The sequence below is a fragment of the Gallus gallus genome, chromosome 3 (genome assembly GCF_016699485.2).
Source record: "Gallus gallus isolate bGalGal1 chromosome 3, bGalGal1.mat.broiler.GRCg7b, whole genome shotgun sequence".
Taxonomy (NCBI): domain Eukaryota; kingdom Metazoa; phylum Chordata; class Aves; order Galliformes; family Phasianidae; genus Gallus; species Gallus gallus.
Genome location: NC_052534.1, coordinates 36647771 through 36669580, shown reverse-complemented (window position 1 = coordinate 36669580; position 21810 = coordinate 36647771). Strand labels below are relative to the sequence as shown.

Below are 21810 nucleotides of genomic sequence, written 5' to 3'. Positions count from 1 at the left end.
TGGTAATGGAAACTGTGTGCAGGCACATAGTATCAAATGCTTTAAAAATGTTTTTTCTCCAGAATCAGTGACACTGAACAACTGTACATTCACTTCTTTTCATCACGTTCTATTTCGCACATTGCTTCAATTAATCTCTGGATTTTCATGGGTTAGAATTTATTGCTATGACATTGACTTCTTTCTAGTTTACCTCCTACAGCTGTGGTAGTATGCACAACACAGTGGTTTCTCCTCGGCATCAGTTCAAAAGAAGCTCAAAAACAAATGAAAGAAAATACGAGTTCCATGTCTGAAGTGAGGAGATTAAGGGATACTGGACAACTCATCTCTGAAGAAACTTCAGAGAGCTTTATTTTTGGCAGGTAAGACTCACTAACTGTGCTTTCAAAATATACCTTTTAAATCCCAGAACATATGAATTATTCCTCCTGTCTGGCTTATGGCAAAAGGCTAGGGAAGAATAGTTTATGAAACATCAAAAACAAAGGGAAAGAAAATAACATATGGTTAGTGCATTTACTAAAACAGCAGCATGCAGAGTGTTACTCCAGTAACATACAGCATTGTTAACTTCTTGAATGCTGTGATTTCTTCTCTCTTCTTCAGGAACTTAATGGGTGGAAACAACACAGAAGAAAAAAAAAAAAAAAGAGGAAAGAAAAAAAAAAGAAAAACTTGCTTTTATTCAGCTGCGATTCATTGCATTTGCAGAAGTACCATTCTTTCTTGGCAGTGTGTGGCAGTAGCATTTTCATCTCTCAAAGAAGTGATGTTAAAGCTTATTTCTTTTTCCTCAACTTTAAAGAATATTAGATCAGGTTTTGTTTGTTTGTTTTCTTGTTTCCTATCAGTTCTTCAAGTACAGATACAACTCTAAAGTGATTTCTAAAATATGTGTGTCAGCTTATACCTATAGTTTTTTGAAAGAGCCATAATTTCTTCACTGAAAATCAGCAGGAAAGATCCTATTGAAAGATCCTAAGGTTTTTAATGTTAAATTAAATGCTTGGTATTAGATATTTGTGTTAGCTTAGCCACAGACTGAAATGGGTAAGAGAGATATTTAACTTAAGCAGAAGAATCATGTTTTATTTCTCCCTTCTGTGTTATGAAAATAAGATTCAAATTTAAGTTTTAATACAGCTATGTATGAATTTTGATCTTGGAATTATTTATTGTGGCATAGTTAGAGCTTGACTGGGATCCTTGAGATTACCAAGGCTGTTCTGATATCTAGATGCAACCTTCATTTTTTGTTGTCAGAAAATAAAAATTAAAACTGAATGTGTCTGTGATATAGAAGTTTTAGTGGCTGAATTTAATCTGAAAGTGTCCTCCCTCTTTTCGTTCAGACAGTGCACACTTTCTCTCTCGTCCTGAGTCCTGACCATATGCTGCTCTCTGATTCTTATCACATTGCACATCTTTGGTATAAGGCACACAGAAATGCTACAGTTTGCTTTTTCTGAAGATCTAACCAAAAGAGGAAGTTAGTGTTCCAGCATATAATAAATAAAATATAATAAATAAAATAAAGGATTGGATTATCTGAGTACTGTCACAAGTGAAAAGCACTGTTTCAGTTTAGAGAATCTGCCCTGGCTTGAAACAAGTGCACTTCTCCTCAGTTTGCTCATTCACCTTGTGAACTGTAAGAATTGACTTATGGTTTGCTTACTCCACTAGAAAGAAGCTGAACTCTACAAATACCTATTCTCTGACAAAAGCTGATCTGACTTGCGTCAAGTTCAGTGCTCAGTGACATTGCAGTGATTTACTCCTTTTTCAGGTCTGACAGTCCTATCAATTGTAACTAAACTGTCTGGGATGACTGAGTGGCCACTTTCCAGAAATCCTGCTTGAGATCCAGATGTGCAGTTATCGCTCTTGTTGGCATTTGTATTTCATTCTATCTCTGTGATCTCTGCTTTCGCAAAGTTAGTTTATGAAAAAATCTGAATAAGTCTGTTACATAAAACTCCCTGTTGCTCTGGTAACTGATATCTCTAGCTGCTAAAAGCACATACCACTTAGAGTAGTTGTCAAAAACAAAACCAAAAAAAACCTATTTTTATTATAGCTGTGTGGGAGAACTTGTGACATTTGAAGATGAAAACTATTAAAATTCACATAAAATAGAAACAAAAGTATTTACATTTTTTTATTTGTATGTGGTTTAAGTGTTACTTTTCATTGAACGTGCGTGTCTATTTGCAAGTTTAGAAAAAGAGCAGAATCTTTGAGTGTCCCAAGAAGAAAACTCTTTGTATCACTGCCTTCAGCTGGAACTGCACCAGTTGAATAACTTCTGCAAAATGTAAAGATGTCATGCTGTTAAATGGTCTGGGATGTTACCAGTTCTGATCCAAATTTGCCCAACTGTATCACACTTGTCTGAATTCACTGCTTCTGCCTGGTTGGATCTCTGAGCAGACACTTGTTGGCTCTAAGTAGCTAATTTAATAGTGACAGATTTATTTAGAGATCTAGTAGTGGGTAGAAATGTTACCTTTACTGTCTCCATAGTCTGAATAAAATCTCCCAGGTTACAAGCGCCAAAAAAGTACAATATTTTTTATGTTCATTGTCTCAGTGAAACAGCAAAGAAAAGTGGAGTTACAAATGGAAGAACATATTAAATTGCCTTGTGCTTTCTCTCTTCCAGCTGGACGGTTGTTCCAATAGTGCTGTGCAGCTTGCTGGATGGAGGAGGATATTGACTGATGTGACACCTGCTTGCTGTGTGAGTGACAAGGGGATCAGCCAAGGCTGGCAAAAGGAAAGCTCACTCTTGGCCCAGGCACTGTCACCTCAGCTTTAGGGGTCAGCCAAGTGAAGATTAATTCAAATGATGGATGCTGCCTACGTATTCTGTGCTCAAACTGTCCTTCAGTTACTTGAAATTAGAACTGCACTGCTGTAGTATGTGCAGGCCCTTTCACCAAGGACTCCTGTCCTGGTATGAGAAGTAAGTCTTCTCTGGATGCCACCCTTGTTGATCACCCACACTCATGTCCTTCTTCCATGCTACACACGTGGCACATTCGCATATAGCATTGTCACAGTTCACTGCCTTCCTTTAAAGAGGAAATGACTTCCAGCAATAAAAGTGTTTTTGGAAACCAACAATAATTATCTTCTTTTGTGTTGGTTTCTTTTAGCAAATGTTTGTTAGGAATAATTATAAATATGCAAAGATGGCTCAATTTCCATGTTAATATCACTTCTAAATGACTGCTTCGTGTGTGAAAAATGATTGACACCTCTTTGAATATTGGGTGTTAGCATAGTAATAAGAAAAAAAATATGATCTTTCTCAAATAAGTGTAAGGTCTTCAGGAGAGATCTTGAAATCCAATGTTAAAATGGCAGCTAAATTAGGAGTCTAGGTAGATGTTACAAATGCTGTGCTTTGTTCCCTTTATCTGATTCACATTCCTTCACCACAAAATATGTCCTGAATTTTACAGACACTGAATGTCAAATATACTGTTACTGAATTTGATGAAATTAAAACTTGTGCAGGAAGTATTTAAACAGGATACAAACTACTTATATCCACACGTAAGTAATGTGATTTTAGAAAGATAAGCTTGGAAAACTAACTTTAAAATTTCTCTTTGCATTAAGTAGGTCATTTCTAAAACTAGGGAAATACTGCATTAGAAAAATATTATGGATATTATTCAAATAGTGTTGAAGGAGTTTAGATCACATGATTGGTAAAAAGTGTTAAAGGGAAAACAGCTGATAATCTAGTTTCACTAATTTTAAGCTGTCTTGTAAATAAAATTGTGTTATAGAGTATGATGATTTTGCAAGGAGTAGGTAATTGTACTAATAAAACTGAAAAAATCACAGAATTTTCTGCTTCAAATATCTTACATCATGTAATTCTCAAGTTATTTTATTGCAGATGAGCATCTGTTACTATTTGTTGGGCAAAGAGCATCTAAGCAGTTCTGTCCCAGAAATTTTGTTATTTGCCAATTCAAATCTCAAGACAGATAATGCCAGAGTCAGATATGCAGAATATATCCTGTAAATAGAAGAGTATGGAAAAAAAAAAAAAAAAAAAAGACAACCAAAGAAAAAAAAAACAATCCACCAAAATAAAATCAAAAACAAAGCACAATCTAAACATACTCTTAGCTGATTGCAGAGTGAGAACAGAATACAGTAATAAATTAATGACTGTCCTGATCCCTGGAGACCTTTCTTGTGGCACAGGGTGGAAACTCTGCACGGTTTCCAGATGCCACTCAGCCATGTGTCTTTCATCGTTGTGACAGCCCTCTGCCCTGTTGGGACAGGATTAGTCCTAAGGGATATTTCCTTACTTCTATCCAACCTTCATTGAAATTGGCAATCAGATGTCGTAATAAATAGATTTATCTCAGTTTCTTTTACCAGGTGTTACTTCAGATTTCACTGAGACAAGTAACACTGCATGGGCGTTTAGAAGCCTAAGTTTAATTCATGCTGTTTTCTATTTTAAATGTAGCTTCAGTATGTAGCAGACCTTTTTAACTTTTTATTTTGTTTCAGCTTGTATTCTGACATCTTTGTTTGTTTATTTTTTGACTCAGGAGTCTTACTCTGGTTCCTCTGCAACTTCTCTACAGTGTTACAAAATAAAGTTGATGGCACAGGACCTCAGTTTTGAAGTTAATGTTTGGTGCCTGGGACATCTCAAAATTCAAGAGCTGAACTTTTTGGGATGAAAATCTTCGGAGAGAATCAGGCATTGATCTATTATTTTCTTAGTCAGAGCTTCCACCATGAGGCTGCCAAAGAAATAAATGTCACCTTCTTCACTTTCTTCAGATGCAGTTTTTGGAAGTGATAACTGGAACTGCAGTCTGTGATATATAAAATATAAGTGTACATTGGATTGAGCTCCCGAAAAGGATTTTGGTAATGGGATGTCCTGTTTCTGGATCCTGTTTAGGCAATGGGATTTAGGATGCTCTACCTATTAAGATAGATACTGTTGCAATGCATATACAGAAATGAAATTTTATGATTTAGTTCTGAACAACATTGAGGCACTGAGGTATAATCAGCTAGTAATAGTTGAAAGCATTGTTTTTCAGAGTAACAGATTTGTATTCAAATATATGAATTCTAACCCACTCCCACTTTGAGTGATTTGCTATCTGAGTGAGCAGCAGGAAATCTTGCAGATATTTTTCACTGCAGCATCCTGAAGAAGCTCATACTATTTTCTTTTTTTGTCGTCTTCTTGGTTTTACAGACATAATATATCCCTATATGTTTCTCCAGCAGAACTACAGATGTCTCCCATTACTTTTCTACAGCAACATGGGTTAGAGCTTTCTCTATATGAAAAAAAAAAAAAAAAATGCTATAAGCCTCATTTTCACAGTGGTTATAATGATTGTCTTCAATAGGGCAATCCTTGCTGCAAGCATTTCACGACAGTCTCAGTGAGCACAACGCAAAGTCTTTTAATGCCTCATCTTCAGGGTGTGGTAAGATGATGGGTATTACATGATGCCTAGAAAGAAATACCTAATTTTGACCTTTTCATTGTTTTCATTAGGAAGGAAGCAAACAAAAATATTCTTTTTCTTTTTCCTTTTCCTTTTCCTTTTCCTTTTCCTTTTCCTTTTCCTTTTCCTTTTCCTTTTCCTTTTCCTTTTCCTTTTCCTTTTCCTTTTCCTTTTCCTTTTCCTTTTCCTTCTCCTTCTCCTTCTCCTTCTCCTTCTCCTTCTCCTTCTCCTTCTCCTTCTCCTTCTCCTTCTCCTTCTCCTTCTCTTTCTTTTTCCTTTTCCTTTTTCTCTTTAAATAATAACCTGGAAGTATGGTTGTGCAAAAGCAGAAATTTTGTTCAAAGAAAGATTTCCTTTGAGCAAAAAGTACATTTTAAAGAAATAAATTTGACCATTTTTAGTAACTTACATGAAAGAAAGAAGAGCTACTGTGAACAGGAATTCTGAATTTTTATGAATGCCAATGGTGCTGCTAAATTAAAATTTTTCAACTTTTTCCCTTAGTTGGATCAAATGTGTTTAAATTTATAAATTAGTAACCAGTTATTTACAGACAACAATTTGAAAATAAATCAGAGAAAACCAGTAGCATTTGCCTCAGTACTACTAGAAAGACTGAATGTATACCTAGTCACATTAAGAAAACAGTTACAAGGACCTACAAAACTCATGCTGACATTTAGACAGAAAGAACATAAGCATCTTTAGGCAAACAAATTAGTAAGTCTAGCTATGAATAGTAAAGCCTCCCACACTATCTCTGAATCAGTTACCAACTTGCCTAGTATATATCTGATGGGCAGCCAAATGGGATGTTATAGAATGAGCAGCAAACCCTTGAATAAAAAGTGGACACCCAAGGTGCCATTTTGATTAGTATCTATCTATTAAGATAGTTAGAGGTTTTTTCCTCTTTAAGCTGATGTAACATCAGAGAAAGAAGTCTTTGACTTGACCAGAAATCCTTGACTTGGTTCTTAGAAACCTGAGGAGCACTAGAGTTTAGGCTGGAGATATGAAACTTTTTGTGGAAAACTACCACTATTCTATCAGAACTTAGCAAAAAATTCATTTTGTCATGTTGAGTGGTGAATTTTTTGTCCTAACACATACAGGTTTTGGAAAGCTATAAAGAAGAAACTTCACTCAACCCAGCTTGCTCCATCAGTCTAGGAAAAAGCTATTAGTGTGAAAAGAAATTCCAAAAGTTTTAGGAGTTGAGATTCACCTAAAAATTTATATCTGCTAAGTAGAGTGAAAATTTGAGGAGGAGTACAACTGAAAAGCAGGAACGCAAATAAATGTTATTTCTGTAGAAGTTCATGGGACTTTTGCTTGCATGGAAGCCCAAAAGAGTCTGTAGAATGTTGCCAGTACATTCAGAATAAAATAGGAATTTTAGAAAAGCAGAAGGATTTGGCAATGTCATGTCCAGGAATGAAGAATAATCAGAATAAATTAAGTAGGTCATGGGATGGACAGACTCATATAATTACAATGAAATCATAATATAAATCATTGGAGAACCAGCAGTGGTAAACACTGTTAGGTGGTTTTTTTTATTGTTGTTTTTTGTGTATGTGTGTTTGTTTTTGTGGTTTGTTTTTTTTTTCACTGAGGTAGCCATATTACAAGCAGGCAGCATGAATTACTTTATTGAATATTCAAAGATGTTTTGAATACCCTGTAACTTCTTATGAGATTATCAACCACCATTTTCAGATGTGCCTTAGGTCACTAAAATGATACACAGGACATCATTATGCTTCCTAAATGATCTCAATGCAGCAATTTCAATACAGTAGTTTGATAACCAATTAAGTGGCATTCTAAACATTTTAAGTTTTTCATATTTTCAAAAAATCTCAGTAAGTGAATAGTGCTATGTAGTCAATTTTTAACCCTCACGTGTAATGACTGGTAAAGGAAGATGATTAAAATCAACCTGGAATGGTTTGGATGTGCAAAAATGTCAAAATATCATGAGATTATGTACAGTCTTTAACTAATGGACCAGTAATTTGTAGTGAGAGTCATGAGGCCTTCTGTTATACAGACCTTTTGTTGATTTGTCAGGGGAAAACTTTCTTCAGTACTTTTCTTGTATGATATAAATAATCATCACAGGTAGCAGTAAATAATTCTTGACTCTAGTTACCTAAATGAACTTACTGAAACTTAGTGAAACATCTGTAACAACACTTAGCAGCACTTGCAAAGAAATCTTGTGCAGTAGTAGCAAAGGGAAACAGCAATATTTAGTCTGACAAGCTTTAACTCCAGTCACTGTCAGCCCATTTTCAAAGGAAAAAATTGCAGTCTGACTCAGGATAAATATTATATGGACTGCTTTGTGGTAAATCATTCATAAAGAAAGGTAGACTGTTCACCAAGATTATCTTTCTGATTCAAATGTAGCAAAATGTTAGATTTTACTTGGGCTCATTTGTTTTCCTGAAAGACATTTGAATAAGCAAAAACCTGTAGATCTCTCTCTTCTGGTTCCTTTGTTGAGGCAATAGCTACCACACACAAAGGGACTGTATAGGCAGGATAAAGGCAGCTTTAATACCCTGCACAGTTCCCAACAGCTGGATGTAGTGTGCAGCTCTGCCAACAAGTCTGTGTAAGCCCAGCAGCACAAATGAGGTGGTGACACACCAGCAACAACTGCTCTTTGGAATGTACTCACCATCAGTTTACTGGAAACATCTTCCAGCTCCACTGGTCTCCCTTTAGTTTTTGGATACCTTCCTAGAGCCTTTCTATTTAACCCCTGAATCCCTGAACTGCAGACAGTCTTACATTGACTCACTTACTTTTGCTTGCAGTTTTACTTTTCTTATCTCACTGGGTTTCCATCCATATATTTTCTTACAGTTTCCTCAGCAGGAATGCAGCTTTCCCAGATGTTTGTGTTGAGTTTACACAGTTATGCCAGGTCATTGCTTGGCTGTGGATCAGGGAGCATTGATCATTCAGAAGGGAGGTTGCCAATCTGACAGGTGACAGGTAGGCAGTGTGCTCCCATTGCTCACTCTGTGTAGCTTTCTCACCTCCTGTCTTTCAACAAAATATAAATCCTTGCTGAGTTAATTATGTCATTTTCCCAGAATATTCTGAGATAACATACTATCTGACGTACACATGGTAATAACTACCTAGAGGTGCTTTTCTTATCTTGTCACACATTGGGACTGTATCTTTAAAGTAAAGAAAAAAAAGTAATTAAAAAAATATCCATATCATTTATTTCATTATAAGAGAATCAAAACAAGAGCCAGAGTATACAAGCATATGCCAGAGGTCTATAATTTTCTGTTAATTGTCTTCAAGAATGTAGTAATTTGTTTTCCTCTGGTTTTGATTCCAGCGTGGGAGGTAAGGAGAAGGAAGAACAGCCTCTTTTGCGCTTGCTGATTTCAGTGCCTGAAATGCTATCTCATCTCCACTAATCCTCTAGCTTTCACAGCTGAACTTTCAGGTGAATAGAGAACTTCTTTTATTGCTTTTATATGCCATTTGCAAAATCACTAACTTCTCTCCTTCTGCTATAATGTTTCTCTTTGAATTTTTCTGGAGAAATGTTTTCTGGAGAACAAATATATTTTTCATCATTATGGATCATTATGATGCTGGATAGCTACAAAAAGTATATACATAGAGTGATGTGACTAGCGACAATACAGGTGAAATTGCCTCCTAATTACACATAAAACTGTAAGGACTTGCATGTGATATGTGTTCCAAAGTATGTTAATTCACAATATGATTAATATGTTCTAGTATATGATTGATTATTCACATGGCCATTCACACAGATCAGTACAAACCATCCTTTTAAATTCACATTATTTCTTACACATGATCTGCTTTGTTTTGTTTTCAGCTTCTATGCTGTTATCTAACTATTCATTGGTTGTTCATGTCAGATTCTTAAAGATATTCTATGGCATTCTTTTAGAGAAATGGATTAAACTGGATGGACATCATGGGTTAAGTCAGAATGCAAAATCAGTGAAATAAATGTTAAGAATTCTGGTGATTTAAGCATGTTGAGAAACATTGTCTCTGAAATACAGTCATCAGAGAGCTCAAATTTACCAGGTTGTTTAAAAATGTTGAATAAAAAACTTTTCTTTTCACTTTATTTATTTTAATTTATTTAATGATATTAATATTGTTAAGACTAAACTGGCAAAGAATGATTTTAGTCTGGAGGTTTATAATCAGTCAATTCACCTTTCTATTCTGTAGGAATTATACTGAGGAACTAAAAAAGACAAGCCAACAAACACACACACACACAGACACAAAACCCTACAGTTTACCTTTTTGTGTTTATTTTATTATTTTTTTAATCATTATGGAAGAATATTGGGCATAAGGAGAATTACTTTAAAATATAATATCAGAAAAACTACTGCTTCTTCATACTGATAACTCATCATTAAATAATCTACTAAGAAAAGTATGCCAGCGAAGTCTTTAGGGTAATGATAATAGAAAACTGGCCAATGTGATAGTCTTGTCCTTAACATTTACAGTAGTTCTATTTCATTATTTCAGCTGATACTAGCACTGATTTATATTTTATTTGAACTTGTAATGGTAAATACTCTATTGTATTTAATACGAGGCATTGATACAGACTCTTAATAGAGACAAGCCTATTAAATATCTATCTATAGATTCATCTTTTCAAATGGATTTCTGAAGCTATTAAAATCCTTATGAAAGAAAGAGAATTTACATTTTTGAAATATGTTTACTTTTTTGTTTGTTTGTTTGTTTTTAACCGATATCTAGAACACAAAGTGAACACCTAATGGTTTTTATAAGCACAAACTTTCTGTCTTAACAAGAACAAGGCAAAGACAGATGGCAAATATCTCAGCCTATGGAAGTAGCTTCTCCTTTAATGGATATGTAAATGTATCCAAATAGCTTCTTTTTAACCTTCAGACATCCATTTTACATGCACATTTCTGTTCATCTGTTAGACAATCTGAAATGCTTCTGCTCTTCATTACCATCATTTGTATGCTAGAATATCACCCAGCACAGAGTTACCAGACATTAACTTTGTAAGTAAAAGTAGAGTCTGACCTCACTGGGCTCTTTCAAGGACTCTTATGCCATTAAGATGTTTGTTGGCTTGTGTACCAATAATTCTCACTAAACTAGTAATTTAGTAAATTGGTGAGGTTAATCATATTGTTTTGCTGTAATGATCATATCTTGCCCTACATTAATGATATATCCAAGGTACTATACAACATTTCTTACTAGCATTCTTCTGTGTCAGTCAAATGTGTACAAAATTGTGTTAATATGTCTAAAAAAGGTTACTATCCAGGGATATCCACAATTTTTTATTATTTTTATTTTCTCAAAGGCTGAAGATAGGCAGGGACAATGCTACTTTTATTAAGATGGTTTTAAAATGGTGATCAGTTTTCTTGGAACTGAGAAGAGTCTAGAAAATCTGAGAATTAGCCAACCTCCTTTTCCACAACAAAACTGATGCCTAGCAAAAATGAGCAAAGGTACCTAATTTTTTCTAGGTTTCGGTGTTTTCCCTTTCTCTCATTATTTTTTGCTACTATGCCCCTCTTACTAATATGACAAAGAATACCATGGGAGGAAAAAAAACAAAAAAAAGTAAAAAGCTAAAAATTATTCAGAAATCTCATATTTAAAAATATTTTAAAGTTGTGGCTTCTAAATTATTTTAATGAACATACATGCCATTTTCAGATTTGCTGTCAAAAAAAAAATTCTAATTATTTCTAGACTTTACTGTAATATCATTTGATCTCAATTTGAAAGTAGACTGAAGCCATTCATAATAAAACTTCTTGAGGTCTGAAGCCATTTGCACCAGTTAGCCTTTGCTGACTAATAATAGAAACCCTAAAATTAGTATTTCAGGTACAACTGCAGGAAATGAATAATTCATGAATGAGGCTTGAGTGCCTTGAATAAATAAAAAATTATTCATTTCAAGAGGCTGAGATTGAATAATAAATACTGTCTGAGATCATTCCATCAGTTGTACTTTAATGAACATTACTGCAAAATTATCTTCCTTATTTGGAAGGAAAGATGAAAATATGTGTACTGGACTCAAACATGCTGTGGAAATAAAAATTTATTTTATGATGTAAAATAAAGACATTAAAAATAAACCTTGAAACATAGATGTTATTCCATAAAATATCATATCTATTTCAAGGTATATATATGATATTTTATAAAAATAATTTTTAATGTTGTGTGTATTTCTTCTACACAGTGCAGATACCACATGCATCACGCCACATGTAATATTGTTTGTCGTGCTTTGAAATGAAGAACAGAAAGAGAGAGAAAGAAAGCCTAGTAGGGAAGATGAGGCAGGTTTTCAGGAAAACTAAAAATGCAGGAGACCAGTGATCTACTGTGTTTATAATATATTAAAAAACAAAAGCAAACAACAACAACAAAAAACAGCTGAAGATCTTTCTGAAGAAAATGTTCTGCATTCTTTTTTTTTTTTTTTTGTAAGTGAATAATGCAATTACTGAGATTAAGAAAACTATGCTAAAACAGGGGAAAAGGAAGAAGACTAAAACAAAGAGAGATTTTAACACAGCATGAAACCTTTATGGTATTCTCTTTCAATGCAAAACATTTGTATGAGCAGAATATCATTATAGATACAAACTGATTAGAAAACAAACAACAACCCTTGTTTAGCATTTAGATTTCTCATTTTACTCTTCTTGGGCTAAGATGCTTTCATATGCAAAGTAGGAACGTCAGTATTCATCTTGTTGGAGTTAGCATTTGTTGGAATCAAGTGTAGTGTAAGCAGTAAGAAAATTTCCATGGCTATCTGGGGAAAGAACAGACACACCTGGGAGAATGATTTAGGAGCACTCATTTCAGAGGACTGATGGAAAATAACTCAAGGCACAGGTTGCATGTTCTAAGATTTCCTCTCACCCTACACTTCTCTGAGCTATGTGCTCTCTTGAAGCCAGTAATTTCACAGATGCTTGTTAATAATTTATCTATAGATTTGGTCAGTATGGCAAAACCCATGTCTTATTGAGCAATCCCAATATGATCAGGCAGATCATGCATGCACAGGTGAACAAAACTGTATCCTAATGTGAGTATATTATCCTTACAAGAAAGCCTCCAATAAAACATTAGCCAATTACTTTCGACATATTTTGCATTTTCATGTTCATCTCCAGCACTGTCAATCTTACAGTCAGCTAAACCCAGTAGAGCAGGAAAAATCTCTCCTTTTCCCCTTCTTTGAGTATTGTAATTCAAATGAACTCAGCAGAAGAAAGGACAATTTCTACTGTACACTAAGCTGTCCAAGACATCAGCAAAGGGGAGAAAACTGCTTTCTTGACAACATCTATTTTTTTTTTTTTTTTTTTTTTTTACCAAGGTGCTTGTTCCATCACTCTGCTTTTCTTTTTTTTTCACAGATCTGCCAGCTCTTCCCAGAAAGAGACTGAGAACCGACAGGAGGAAATCGAATGCACTTTAAATCTGAAATCTGTCATCAGAGTAGCAGTCTTCACAAACTCAACTTTTCAAAGAAGGAAATGTATATTTGCACATTTTTATAATACCTAGTATAATAGGCCTTTAATTTTCACTGAGGCCTCTGAAGTGTTGTGTTATAAATATTTCATAATCATGTAGCTGTGTCTCCATCTCTGTGTACATCGTCTTCAAACAAGCAGGAAATATTGCTGTTTATCATGCCCAGCAGCCACTTAATATGTGTAACAGGATGGGCTTTAGTACAGCAGGCTATCTGATCACCCCTGTGGATAATTTACTGCTGTTTTTCTTCAGTCAGCCATTCTCTTAACTGAAAAGGGGTGCAGGGGAGACTTATTCCACTGTAAGGAGTGGATTTGTATTAGCTACATGAAGCCTTGTTTAAACTTGCAGAAGAGTATTGACACTATCAAGTCAGATGCCTGGATGTCAAGTATAAGTCCCTTATATAATGACTGAAGCGTCCAGAATGTAATTCAGTACATTTTGAAAAATGTCAATGCTTTAGATTTAAGTTGTACTGAGGAACAACCATATGCTACATTTAAATAAACTTAAAATCAGTTTATAAGCATTGTATAAGGGTTCTATAAGAATAAGAATGAAGGCTTAAATGTGCCTTGCAACATTACTTCTCTGACAGATTATTGAGCTGTACATAAGAATGCTTGTTTAGATACGTGTATATAGAGAGACAGAGAGTGCTATCCTAAACCGTAGAAGGTGTAATGTCAGTTTTTGATAGTCCACAGGAAGATTACACATTAAATATTGTAGAGAGAGAGAGAGACACTGTTATTTCACGAGCGATTTGAAATCAGATAATGTCTGTAAAACGCTGAACTATATATGTATGGAGATATTATACATATGTAATATGCTTATTGTATATGCATGCAAACACTTAAATGTATCAATACGTAGATGCATTTTATATAAATTATTTATATACTTATATATATACACTGTGATATGATCACTGCTGCCTCAGGGCAGCTGCCTACATTCTCTAGGAAAGCAAATTATCTCTAGTACAATACATCTATTAGTTAATTACAGTATTTGCATACTTGATTATAAAATATATAAAGTATTTCTAGATTTGAGAATTCATAGACTTTGAGTAGCTTAGTTTATAAGTGCTCCATATTACCTATGTTATGTTAGAATGGCACACTGGAATGGGAAGAGGACAAATGAAATTAAAACATTAAATTTATTACAGTTATAAAAATATGTACACTTTTTATACAACAAATAATTAGACGGTGAAACACCTTGTCGAAAAATTGTGGATAATTGCCTAGTAGGATGAAAACAGCTGAATATAAGTGAGTAATTATTATACCCTGCGGAATTGCATTAACTAAACAAACAATTTATAATGGATATCAATAGTCATTCTATATAATATAAGCTTACCTGCTTAACAAACTAGAAGAAACATTCCCTACAGACAAGCATTTGCATAATCCTCAATTAGGTATTTGGAGAGGCATAAATTTTAAGGCCAAGAGAGATTGTTAAGATCATGTCACCTGACCTTTGAATAAGCATGTGCAGCAGAATGCTGTTAAGTCATTCCTGACTCAGCCCTTGGTTACCAGCTTTATTTTAGGAAGAAGAATTTTAAACTGTTTTCTTTCTAGTTTCAGATTCTAACTTCTTATTGGAAAGCTGCTGGAGACCTTTTCTTGCTATGCTGTTATTTGGAGTGAATAAAGAATCTTTTCTACTTTCAGCTCAGGTAATTTTTATGAATACAGTGTAGACACCTTTTCACATCCTCTTTGTTAAGCTGTAAATCTGTCATGGTTGGATTATTTTTGTCCCAAGAAAATGATCATAGTTAAATATATGTGTATGTGCATATAAGATTCTGGTTTGAATATTTTGCATATATGAAGATTTTAGATTGTGAGTTGATAAAATCTCTAAATTTAAAAATTGCTTAAATTATTTTGAGACATTTCTATTCAATACTGACTTTTTTCCAGTTTTTAAATGTTAGTTGCTTAGCATAGGGAAAAATCATTGCATTGGGGAAAACTTCCTTTTGACATTTAAAACAAAAACAGAGAAGACTATTTCAACAATTTTTATTCTTCACAGAAGCATATGAAATTCAAGTTTCCATGTGATATTTTCGACTTTTTCAAAAATAATATTTTTTGAATAAATTGTTCTTTCTTTTCTGAAAAGAGAAAAGAAAGAATAATCCAATTCAATATTAGAGATTTAAATATTTGTTTCTCCCTATGCTACATATTTTTTGTCATCAGGTCAGTTTTTGAGCTCTTTTCAAAGTATCTTTCTGTTTTTCACTGTCTTTTAAGAATTTACACATTGGATGCATTATTCAGCTGATAACTTTACTGGTTCCTCCTGACACTCTAGGTTCTACTTCTCCATTTCTACCTAGTGCTTTAAAAATACTTCTTTCTTTATTGACATTTATTTTGTACCTTGAAGACATTTTTTTTGTCACAAATGTTCACTAGAGGCACACTCTTTTCTATCTGCAAATAGAGATCAAAAGATAATTATGGATATGAACTATAGGTCTGATATGTTTATATAAGGTATCCATGCCTGTGAAAGGCATGTTGCAAGTATTAACAATGGTGTGTTTACTCATTGGCAGAGACTCAGAAAGGTCCTAAAACTGTGACAGCTCTAGTCTTAATCCAGACAATTCAATGTTTCAAAAAAATAAATTATCCTTGCTTTCCAACTCTGCAATCTTTGGCTTAACGTTGTAAGATACATTCAAAGGATTTTCAGGAGGAAATTTTTTTCATCAACATCCCTGTTTCTCTTTATAGAATGTGAAATGACTTTCATTATGACAGGAAGTTATGTGAAATCTTTGAGAGTTATCTATCCTTAAAAGTATATTTCTTTCTCTAAACGAATTTAGGTATTTTTTATGTGTCTTAAGGAAAGCATACAATTTTCACACCATCAGCATTTGTTCAGCTTTAATCAAGATTGTGTCAGAATTTAATAGCTTATAAAGTGACAAAGATTTATGTGCTTCTCAACAGAAATTTGACAAGCAGTATTTTAATCAATATATGGAAGACCTATTTCCCCCAAATAGGAAAACAGCAATATTTTTAAAAATTACACACTGTTTCATTCTCAAATATTTCAGGCTAGAAGCCACCAAGCTAAAAATAAAATATGGCACTTTCTACGGTAACACTCAAGGCAAGCTGAGAGCTGTTTCATTAGTATTAAACATCTTCAGACATAGACTAAGAAATATCTTTAAAAATCCACTTAAGTAGACATTTACCTTGTTATAGACAGGAAATAGGCGTAAGCTTTTGAAAATTTAGCACTAGGAATTTATGTCTCCTTGCCTCCTTATTTGAGTCTCTGCTCTCAGATATTCAAGGATACGTGAAAGAAATTCATTCAAAGAAAATGAGCTGTTAAGTTTTTTAGAATACTTCCTGCCAATTTTTACCTGCTTCAGACAAATACATTCAAGGATCGCTATCACATTTAGAGCTATCTAGCTTCATCTACTCATATCATTGATAACCACTATATTTCCTTCTCACATTTTTTATGCTTTTGAAGAAGTCTCAAAACTCCTTACCTGCTCTCACTACCTGTTGGAATCAGAAAGGATTTTGTCAAAATCTCTGCTTCTTAAAGATTCCTGTCATGTCCATCTCACCAGCTGTCTTGAACTTCTTTCATTACCCCTATGTGATGGGCAGGATTATTCATGTTATTACAAAGGTGTGAGTTACCAGCTGCCTAGGCATGACACCCTTTGGTGCAAGGATGACAGGCAGCATGACAAGAGAATACAGAGATGAAGAGTTTTGTGGTATTCTAGGAGCTAGAAAAACCTTTGATGGCTGACCAGGATATAGCAAGAGAAGGATCCTCTTTGGATGCCATAATTGGTAGATTTTAAGACATTGAGGGTGGATTACAAAAATTGGCTCCAATGCTTAGGTCTGACCTTACCTCAGATCAATTGGATATTTATTTTAACTGTATCTAAGATGGGATATTTCTCCCTCCCTATAGATTTTCTTTTATATTGCCTCAATTGAGACTTTTTTTTCCTCTTTCTCTCTTACCTCTCCTACTGCTTTATTTCTTTCTTTTTATTTTCCCTTTCATTTTTCTGGACTTTCTCTGGATATTTTCGAAAGTCTTCAGTGTCATTCTTCAGTCTGTCACTAATTTGTCTCTCTCTTTCTTATAGGACTGAGATGTGGCATCTGCTGAGTTTGTTTGAGCTTAATGTAGTCCAAAACTATTTTTTCTTTAAATGATAGGGGGAAGATTCTTATCTAAAGCTGCTTATGTCTGATTCAACTGATCTGAAATGCCTTCCTCTAGATTTATCCTTATTAAAATGAAGTCAAGTACTTTGAACAGGGTATACCTGCAGCATTTGATTTTCCATTTCAGATGCTCTTAAAATAGATTAAATAACATGACTGATTCTACTAACTCTTGTCACATTTCACAGGGGAAAACAAAGGTTGACAATTTATTCTCTGGGGCTCTTACTGAGACTAACTTTAGTCCCTATACTTCAGTGATCAAAATTCCAACATCTATTTATCCATCACATCAGATTTTGTCCAATATGTAAACTTTGCTTTCACAGGAATATCAGTAGTTATGTATTCTGCTCTACTGTTTTACCACAAAAGCAGCAATAATTACTGTATTTTGGTTCCATGATCTACCTTTAACTCTCCTGATTTGATCATCTGTATGTTTGGCCAGAAAGATATATTTTGCTCATAAACTTTAATCTTCTCTTGTGGCAAACTTAATTTTGGATTCTCTGTTCACACAGTGTTAGATAGGGATTCAGGCTTTGAACATTTCTTCTCTACTTTCTTGGGGAATTTCTTTGAGTTTTATTGTTGAATTTATACTTGAAGTCCTCCACAGCACCTAGATCAATTTTATCTTTTGTCCTGAAACACAGACCACTCTTTCCCTTGGGCGAATTAGGGCTCGTTCCCTCCTAGCGATACAAAAACTTGTCTTTGCCAAGAGTCTCCTCAACTAATCTGCATAATAAAAAGTTCTTTAATACATATTCTTTTCTCTGTCTGGACTTTTTCAATGCAGCTTATATATTTTATCTAAGTGTGGATTATAAACAAACGTGACACATACTCTCAGCAGGTTCATTGGATGCAATTGCACATATGTCTTTTCACAGAGAAACTGCCCAATAGTAATCAATCACTTTGAACTGACAACAGGTTTGAGGTACCCAAATTCTTGAGCAGATCAAAACTGTGCTTTGCAAAAACTGCAAGGCAAGTTAATGAGTTTCAAATAGCTTTCAATTTGAACAGAAGCACTCTATATGCAAACTAAGTGAATGGGAATGTTACTCCTTTCAGCGATCTTTAGCATTCATGATGCAATCATTTGAATTTATTTCTTCTGGCAGAGCAGATAAATATTTGGTATGGATGTTCATAAGGAGTTCTTAAGTAGATATCACAATGATTTTCATTATAATAGTTATGAAGAGCATGATGTTATTACATATTAAAAGCGATGTGCTGGTGAAAATGCACTTCAGGGACAAAGCTGGGATTATGTCAACTTTACACTTGTTTTCACAAAAATTCCTCTTGTATCTCACACACTGGCTTAGAAAGAAAGACAGCCTTAAGAAGAGAAAAGGAAGTACAGCATATGAATCTTTCACTGCTTCTTCTTTTCTGAGACTATTGATTTAAAAGAGGTAAAAAGAAAAAAAAAGCACAGTGCAAAACAGGTAGGAGTTATAGAAGATTTTTATTTATTTGTTTGTTTGTTTTCATTTGTTCCCCCTGCTGTTAGCATATACTTTATCCTGGGAGTTTTTGCCAAATTAGATGCTAAGGCCCAACACTTCTCTAGTCCCCCCAAAAAGGCACTGAATGGACAGCAGAATTTCCCTGACATATAATACTTAATGTTAAAATATTTTCAAAGAAATAATCCTAACACCTGAAGGCTTAGATTCAGCTCTATTAGTACTAGAAAGAAATATAATATGGTGAGCACATTTTTATGCACATTTGGTTATTTAGAATATCTAGAAGTAGGATATTGGACTGGATAAACTGAGTTGGAAATTCTGTGATAATTTTCTTAATGTATGGCCATACTATCATTGTTGTCTTAGTTTGAATTTGTTGCACTACTTGGAACTTGAACAGAACTATCAGTGGCAGAAAATTGTGTGCCTGTGTAAGCTTGAGACAAATTACCTGTCTCTACTCACCAGAAGCAATTTATAGTTTCATTTAAAAGTAACCTTTTTTATGAAATGTGATTTAGCTAGACAGCGAGATGCTCCCCATCCTACTCAGATTATTAGCTATGTTGGAAGGGAAAAATGTAGACCTTACTTTGATAAGTACAAGGTTCCAGAAAATCTGTAAACCACTGATTACTCATATTTCAATAAGAACAAATGGATGAAATAGAGACTTATAATAAGAGCAAGCCAAAGCACAAGCATAGCAAAACACTGCTCACCTTCCTGTTAGGCAGAAGATGTGTCATTTCTGTGACATGGGAGAATTCTACCTCAAACTAAGAGTCTTATGCAAATGGCATCTTGGAAAGCAAGTGTTGTCATACCAGTGCCTAGACTAAAAGAGAAATATCAATACTGGGCTCGAATACCATACATTTAGACACTAAGGATATATTTCCACCTGCATTTGCGTAGAGATTCATTTGAGAGGGTTGCTTGTTTGTTGGGGTTTTTTCAATCTTCAGAACTTGGAAGAGATGTTGAAAACAGAGAAGACTGGTAAAATAAACCAATAGACTAGCAAGTTTTCTTCCAAATTAATATATGTGCATTGAATGGGTATATAAATAAATTGAAATGATTGTATGTTTATTACATTATAATTAGAAATTCTATGCTATTTTTGTTTACACTGTGAACTGGGGGACAAATAAGTTTCAAGCTTACTCAATTTTCTTCAGCAATCTCAGAGCAACAGGATTCTCTTCTAAAACAATCAACACCATAGTGACTAACAGTGTAAATTACTTACTTCCCTATCTATCTGTGAAACATGGTGAAAGAATGTTATTTCAAGTCTTTTTTTATTTTATTTTTTTCCAGACACAGAGACAGGAAACTCTAGATATAGTTATATTAGACCCTAGCAAAAAAGAAAATTTCTTAGACCACTGGAGCTGGCTGGCTGGCTGTTCCACTGAGTAGAAGGCCTGATCCTTAATATCTTACAATATGTACAATACAAATAAACAAAGTTATTTCATTCAGTGCCCAGTTGTGAAAAGCACGCATCTTCCTTCTTATGAGAAAGCTGTAGTATGTTCTAAAAACAGTGCTCCAAAAATGGTAAATCAGAAAATACAACTCTTTTACATATCCAGTAGTATTGCAGAATCATCAGAAAGAAAAAAGAAAGTCCACCACCAGCCCCCAGCAGTATTTGACTTGCTAGAGATACAGAGCAAATCATAAAAATTCTTTTCTCATGCCATTGTAAATTTTTAGAGAGCAGAATATTTTCTGGAAATTACAACAAAATTGACAGAGCATGGAAAAACTTCTTAGAATAATCTGCTCTAAAACATTCTCACTATAGATATTAACATACTGTATTTTCAGTTGCTATGAAGTTTCTTTTTTTTTTTTCAAGACCTTACAGGAACAAAAATCAGTACATAAATATTTCAGAAAAAAACTCTCACCTGTAAATAAGCAACTTTGATTTGCACTGTAATTATATTATTTACAAAAGTGGGGGATTTTGCTTCAAGTTTAGACTACAGTTTTGTTTTCTATATGAGCAGTTGCTAAATTATTATTATGGAATTTTGCAATAATTAATTGTTAAGGCTCTAGAATTTATGCTGCAAGATCTACTTGGAATTCAAGTGAGTAAAAAAATAAGATATTACGGAAAACACTACAGAAGATGTCAGCACTTAGTAAATCCTATGATTTTTAATTTCATAATCGAAACTGCTTCTGTTGCCATCACGTACAAACATGGGATTAAGGCATGGCAGTAAAAGTCAGCACTTAACAGTCATCAACAATGGAAACATCAGCAATGATAATCTCCAAAGTCATGCAGAAGTATGTAGGCGCAATGGGAGCTCAGGGATTACACTAATGTGAGCTTAAAGGATTCTTTCTAAATATCTTAAAAATATCTATGTATGTTGACAATCTAGCTTTCAATAGTTTTCCTAATTTTTTTGCTTCTCTAAGTAGCAGTGAACACCTATTACTTGTGAAATTAGTGGTATGGTAATTGTGCAGATAAAAGCACATGTAGAGAAGCAACATTTATAGGGAAAATTGTACTTCCTGTAGAAAAGATACAAGTGAGAAAAAAGCAGAAAAGCATTGTGGCTCATCGTTTCTTCCTTAAGTTCTGTGCCTCTTAAACTTCCGATATCTTCCAACTGTCCCGACTAATCTAGTAAAGAGTTATGTTCTCTCCTTACATAACTTGCTTTTCTTTTTCACTTGGTGTTTACAGACTTCTAGTTTCCTTACACACATTTTGTTGAATGGAAGAATGATGAAAAGCAGCTGCAAGATCTACATTAGCGCTAATTACATGCTTCATTGTGCACAACATTTGAAAAGTCATATGAATTTGAAGAGTGACAGATGAAGTTTTTTCCAGGGAAAAAAAAAAAAGAGTATAGACCCAAC

At 34.1% G+C, this 21810-nt stretch overlaps 1 long non-coding RNA gene across 3 annotated transcripts in view; it reads left to right on the top strand.

Annotated features, from left to right (window-relative positions):
• The window catches only part of LOC101751758, a 73413-nt gene that overhangs the window by 15054 nt on the left and 36549 nt on the right, over nucleotides 1-21810 (top strand). For all 3 annotated transcript variants that reach the window (XR_006938905.1, XR_005858652.2, XR_005858656.2), the window contains 5 exons: nucleotides 189-365; nucleotides 2669-2746; nucleotides 4593-4920; nucleotides 13013-13134; nucleotides 14744-14841. This is a non-coding gene — a long non-coding RNA (uncharacterized LOC101751758). The remainder of the gene's footprint in view (nucleotides 1-188; nucleotides 366-2668; nucleotides 2747-4592; nucleotides 4921-13012; nucleotides 13135-14743; nucleotides 14842-21810) is intronic.